Raw genomic sequence first — 7,206 nt, 5'->3', positions numbered from 1 at the left:
CTTTTTTCTCTCAATGCTAAATCCTTTAATATACGAAAAACAGCGCATTTAACTATAATCTGTTTCATTATCAGAATGGCTCAAACGTGTATTTTAAGCATTTTTGGCTATTTTCAGGGTCGTGTCATTTTTTTTTTAGTTCACCTTTTTTCTCTCAATTGCTAAATCCTTTAATATAAAGAAAAGCAGGGTATCTAAATATAATCCGTTTCATTATCAAAATGGCTCAAACGTGTATTTTAAGCATTTTTGGCTATTTTCAGGGTTGTGTATATTACTGATATTTTTTTTAGTGCACCTTTTTTCTCTCAATTGCTAAATTCTTTAATATAGCGAAAAACAGCGCATTTAACTATAATCTGTTTCATTATCAGAATGGCTCAAACGTTTATTTTAAGCATTTTTGGCTATTTTCAGGGTCGTGTCATTTTCTTTTTAGTGCACCTTTTTCTCTCAATTGCTAAATCCTTTAATATAACGAAAAACAGCGCATCTAACTATAATCCGTTTCATTATCAGAATGGCTCAAACGTATATTTTAAGCATTTTTGGCTATTTTCAGGGTCGTGTCCTTTTTTTTTTAGTGCACCTTTTTTCTCTCAATTGCTAAATCCTTTAATATAACGAAAAAAAGCGCATCTAACTATAATCCATTTCATTATCAGAATGGCTCAAACGTGTATTTTAAGCATTTTTGGCTATTTTAAGGGTCGTGTATATTACTGTCATTTTTTTTATTGCACCCTTTTTCTCTCAATTGCTAAATCTTTAATATAACGAAAAACAGCGCATTTAACTATAATCTGTTTCATTATCAGAATGGCTCAAACGTGCATTTTAAGCATTTTTGGCTATTTTCAGGGTCGTGTCATTTCTTTTTTTAGTGCACCTTTTTTCTCTCAATTGCTAAATCCTTTAATATAACGAATAACAGCGCATTTAACTATAATCCGTTTCATTATTAGAATGGCTCAAACGTGTATTTTAAGCATTTTTGGCTATTTTGAGGGTTGTGTCATTTTTTTTTTTAGTGCACCTTTTTTCTCTCAATTGCTAAATCCTTGAATATAACGAAAAGCAGTGCATCTAACTATAATCCGTTTCATTATCAGTATGGCTCAAACGTGTATTTTAAGCATTTTTGGCTATTTTCAGGGTCGTGTATATTACTGTCATTTTTTTTAGTGCACCTTTTTTCCCTCAATTGCTAAATCCTTTAATATAACGAAAAGCAGCGCATCTAACTAAAATCTGTTTCATTATCAGAATGGCTCAAACGTGTATTTTAAGCATTTTTGGCTATTTTCAGGGTCGTGTATATTACTGTCATTTTTTTTTTAGTGCACCTTTTTTCTCTCAATTGCTAAATCCTTTAATATAACGAAAATAGGCTCATTTAACTATAATCCGTTTCATTATCAGAATGGCTCAAACGTGTATTTTAAGCATTTTTGGCTATTTTCAGGGTCGTGTCATTTTTTTTTAGTGCACCTTTTTTCTCTCAATTCCTAAATCCTTTAATATAACGAAAAACAGCGCATTTAACTATAATCCGTTTCATTATCAGAATGGCTCAAATGTGTATTTTAAGCATTTTTGGCTATTTTCAGGGTCGTGTCATTTTTTTTTTCTTAGTGCACCTTTTTTCTCTCAATTCCTAAATCCTTTAATATAACGAAAAGCAGCGCATCTAATTATAATCCGTTTCATTATCAGAATGGCTCAAACGTGTATTTTAAGCATTTTTGGCTATTTTCAGGGCCGTGTATATTACTGTCATTTTTTTTTTTAGTGCACCTTTTTTCTCTCAATTGCTAAATCCTTTAATATAACGAAAAACAGCGCATTTAGCTATAATCCGTTTCATTATCAGAATGGCTCAAACGTGTATTTTAAGCATTTTTGGCTATTTTCAGGGTCGTGTCATTTTTTTTTTTAGTGCACCTTTTTTCTCTCAATTGCTAAATCCTTTAATATAACGAAAAGCAGCGCATCTAACTATAATCCGTTTCATTATCAAAATGGCTCAAACGTGTATTTTAAGCATTTTTGGCTATTTTCAGGGTCGTGTCATTTTTTTCTTAGTGCACCTTTTTTCTCTCAATTGCTAAATCCTTTAATATAACGAAAAAATGCGCATTTAAATATAATCCGTTTCATTATCAGAATGGTTCAAACGTGTATTTTAAGCATTTTTGGCTATTTTCAGGGTCGTGTAAATAATGTCCTTTTTTTGCGGAACCGTTTTCTCCTCAATTCCGTAAATCCGTTAATATAACTAAAAGCAGCGAATCGTAATATAAACCGTGCATTATCAAATGGCCTCAACTGTGTTTTTTAGCCATTTTTGGCTATTTTTTAGGTCGTTCCTTTATGTTTTTAGTCAACTTTTTTTCCTCAATACAAATCCTGTATAGAAAACGAAAAACTGCGCATTTAACTATAACCGTTTCATTATCTAATGCGCAAACGTGATTTTAAGCAGGTTGTGGCTAGGTTTCCAGTGTCGAGTATATTAGTCATTTGGTTTTAGTGCACCTTATTTTACTTCAAGGCTAATTCCTTTAATATAACGAAAAACAGCGGAATTTTAACTATAATCCCGTTTCTATTATCAGAATGGCTCCAAACGTGGATTTTAAGAACATTTTTGGTATTTTCAGGTCCGGTCAGTTTTTTTTTTAGTGCATCTTTTTTTCTCGTCAATTGCTAAATCCTTTAATATAACAAAAACACGCTTTAACTATAATCCGATATTCATATCAAAATGGGCTCATACTGCTATAATATTGAAGCTTTTGTGGGCTATTTGCAGTCGGTCATGTTTTTTTTTGTGTGCACCTGTTGTTCTATCATTGATATATCCTTTAATTTAAAAAAAATCACGCATTTTAACGATAATCCTTTCATTTCAGAATGGCTTCAATGTGTATTTTTAAGCATTGTTGGCATTTATTTTCAGTGTGGGTGTTGCGATTGTAAATTATTACTGGTTTTTTTTTTTTTTTTTTGTATCACCTTCCTTTTTTTTTTCTCTCAATTGCTAAATCCTTTAAATTATAAACGAAAAAACAGCGGCAATCTAACTAAAAATAGTTTCAATTATCAGAATGGCTTCAACACAACGTGTAATTTTATAGCATTTTTGGCTATGCTAATTTCAGGGTCGATTCGCGTGACTTTGAATTTTTCTTTTTAGTGCACCTTTTTTCTCTTCAATTTGCTTAATCCTTTAAATATAAACGGAAAAACCAGAGTCATCTAACCTAAAATCCCTTTTCATTTATGCAGAATGGCTCAAACGTGTATTTTATGATTTTTGGCTATTGTCAGGGGTCGTGTATATTACAGTCGTGTCATTTTTTTTTTATAGTGCCTTTATTTCTCTCAATTCGCTAAATCACTTTAATATAAACGAAAAACAGCGCATTTAAACTGATATAATCCGTATTCATTATCAGAATGGCTCAAGACGTGTAATTTTAAGGCAATTTTTTTGGCTATGGTTCAAGGGTAGTTCGCTTTTTTTTGTCCTTTTTTTTTAGTGCACCTTTTTTCTTCTCAATTCCTTAAATCCTTTAATATAACGAAAAAAAGCGCATTTAACTATAATCACGTTTTCATTATCAGAAATGGCTCAAACGTTGTATTTTAAGCATTTTTGGCTATTTTCAGAGGTCGTGTATATACTGTCCGTTTTTTTTTTTTTTAGGTAACACCTTTTGTTTTCTCTCAATTAGCTAGAATCCTTTGATTAATATACGACAAAAGCAGCGCTCTTAACTAGTTATCCGTTTCATTATCAAGAATGGCCTTCGAAAACGTGTATTTTAAGCATTTTTGGTTTTTTTTGCTATGTTTCAGGGTCGTGTATATTACTGCATTCTTTTTTTTCCGTGCACCTTTTTTCCCATCTCAATTGCTAAATACCTTTAATATAAACGAAGAAAGCAGGCTCATCGATACTATAATCCATTTTCATTATCAGAACGGCTCAAACGGTGTATTTTAATGCATTTTTGGCTATTTTTCAGGGTCGTGTATATTACTACGTCATTTTTTTTTTTTAGTGCAACCTTTTTTCGTCTCAATTGCTTAAAATCCTTTAATATATACGTAAAAAACAGCGCATTTAACTATAAATCCGTTCATTATCAGGAATGGCTTCAAACGTGTATTTTTAAGCATTTTTGGGCTATTTTCAGGGTCGTGTCATTTTTTTTTTTTTGTGCAACCTTTTTTCTCTCAATTTGTCTAAATCCTTAAATATAACGAAAAGAGCAGCATTTAAATATAATACCGTTTCATTATCAGAATGGCCTCAAACGTGTATTTTTAGCATTTTTTTGCTATTTTCAGGGTCGTGAAATTTTTTTTTTTTTTTTTAGTGCACTTTTTTGTCTCTTCAAATTGCTTAATCCATTTAAATATTAACGAAAAGCAGCGCAATCTAACTATTAATCCGTTTTCATTATCAGAATGGCATCAAACGTGTATTTTAAGCCATTTTTGGCTATTTTCGAGGCGTGTGGATTTTACTGTAATTTTTTTGGGGGTTTTTTCTGTGCAAAACCTTTTTTTTCTCTCAATTGCTAAATCCTTTAATATAAATCGAAAAACAGCGCATTTTACCTATAAAGCCGTTTCATTATCAGAATGGACTGCAAATGTGTATTTTAGCATTTTTTTATTGTATTTTTGGCTATTTTCAGGGTCGTTGTATATTACTGACATTTTTTTTTCAGTGCACCTTTTTTCTCTCAATTGCTAAATCCTTTAATTTATTAACGAAAAGCAGCGCATCTAACTATAATCCGTTTCGATATGAGAATGGCTCATCAAACGTGTATTTATAAGCATTTTTGGCTTTTTCAGGGGTTGTGGATATTTCTGTTATTTTTTTTTTTAGTGCGACCTTTTTTCTCTCAATTGCTAAATCCGTTAATATTAACGAAAAAACAGCGAATTGTAACTATAATCCGTTTCATTAATCAGAATGGCTTCCCCCGCAAACGTTGTATTTTAAGCCATTTTTGGGCTATTTTCAGGGTGGTTGTATAGTACTCTCATTTTTTTTTTTTAGTGACCTTTTTTCTTCAATTGCTAATCCGTAATATATCGAAAAAGCGCGATCTAAATTAATCCGTTTCATTATCAGAATGCCCAACGTAGTAAATTTTAAGCATTTTTTGGCTATTTTCCGGGTGTGTATATTACTGTCCATTTTTTTTTAGTACACCTTTTTTTCTTCTCAATACTACTTTAAATACAAAAACTAGACGCATTTAACTATAATTCGTTTCCATTATGAGAATGGAACAAACGTTTTTTATTTTAAGCATTATTTAGCTTATTTTAGGGTTCCGTATTTTTTTTTTCGTGGCAATTTTTTTTTTTCAATTGAAATCCTTTAATATAACAAAATAAAGCGCATGTTACTATAATCCATTTCATTATTCAGAATGGCTCTCCTCCCAATCAAAACGTGTATTTTAGTATTTTTGGCTATTTTCAGGGTCGTGTCATTTTTTTTTAGTAAACCTTTTTTCTCATATTGCTAATTCCTTTAATATAACGAGAAAATTTGCGCATTTAAACTATAAATCAGTTTTCATTATAGAATGGCTCTCTTAAAGTTTTGGTTTATGGGATTTTAGTATTTTTGGCTTTTTCTGGGTAGTGTCATTCTTTTTTTAGTGCACGGTTTCTCTCAATGCTTAATCCTTTAATATAAACGAAAAGCAGCGATTATAACTATTATTTCCGTACTTATCAAGAAATGGTTCAAAGTGTATTTTAAGCATTTTTGGCATTTTTTCAGGGTCGTTATATTACTGTCATTTTTTTTTTAGTGCATATTTTTCTCAATTACAATATCTTTAATATAATCGAAAAAACAGCGCTTTCATTTCAGAATGGTCAAACGTGTATTTTAAGCCTTTTTCGCCTATTCCAGGGGGGTCGTGTCATTGTTTTTTTTGGTCACCTTTTTCTCTAATTGCTAATCTTTAATATAAAGAATGCAGGGTATTTAATATATACGATTCATTATCAAAATGGCCTCAAACGTGTTATTTTATGCATTTTTGGCTATTTTCAGGGTGTTGTATATTATGATATTTTTTTTTGTGCACCGTTTTTCTCTCAAATTACAAAATTCTTTATTTAGGAAAAACAGGCGCATTTTTAACTATAATTGTTTCATTTTCAGTATGGCTCAAAGTTTTTTTAAGCATTTTTGGCTATTTTCAGGGTGGGTTCATTTTTTTTTTAGTGCACCTTTTTTTCTCAGTTGCTAATTCCTTTAATTTATAAACGAAAAACAGGCATATTAATTAATCGCGTTTCCTTTCAGATGTGATTTTTTTCAAAAGTGTATTTTAAGCATTTTTGTCTATTTATTTTAGGGTCGTGTTTATTTTTTTTTTAGAGCTTTTATTCTCTCCATTACCTAAATCCTTTAATATAACGAAAAAAAAACAAGCGCATCGCAATTTCTAACTAAATCCGTTTCATTATCAGAATGTTCAAACGTGTATTTTAAGCATTTTTGGGCTTTTCAGGGTCGTGTAATTTTTTTTTTTTAGTTGCCCTTTTTTCCCCTCAATTGTCTAAATCCTTTAATTATTACGAAATGAGAGCATCTAACTAAAATTGTTTCATTATCAGATGGGCCTGCCCTTCAAACGGGAATTTTAAGCATTTTTTTGGCTATATTTTCAGGGCCGTCTCGGTCGTTCTGGTTTCCGTTCGTGTATATTACTGTCAATTTTTTATTAGTGACTTTTTTTTCTCTCAATTGCTTAAATCTATTAATTATACGAAAATAGGGTATTTTACTATAATCCGTTTATTATCAGAATGGCTTCAAAAGTCTAATATAACGCAATATTGTCTCAATTTCAGTGTCCGTTTCAAATTTTTTATCTTGCACCTTTAAACTCTCAATTGCTAAATCCTTTAATATAACGAAAAACAGCGCATTTAACTATAATCCGTTTCATTATCAGAATGGCTTAAAACGTGTATTTTAAGCATTTTTTGGCTATTTTCCCAAGAGGTCGTGTCATTTTTTTTTTTAGTGCACCTTTTTTCTCTCAATTGCTAAATCCTTTATTATAACGAAAAACAGCGCATTTAACTATAATCCGTTTCATTATCAGAATGGCTCAAACGTGTATTTTAAGCTTTTTTTTGGCATTTTCA

Source organism: Penaeus japonicus, unplaced genomic scaffold, assembly GCF_977035675.1.
Source record: "Penaeus japonicus unplaced genomic scaffold, GWHDUDI00000001_assembly GWHDUDI00000033, whole genome shotgun sequence".
In the NCBI taxonomy this organism is placed as follows: Eukaryota; Metazoa; Arthropoda; class Malacostraca; order Decapoda; family Penaeidae; genus Penaeus; species Penaeus japonicus.
Note: the sequence above shows the minus strand (reverse complement) of the source record.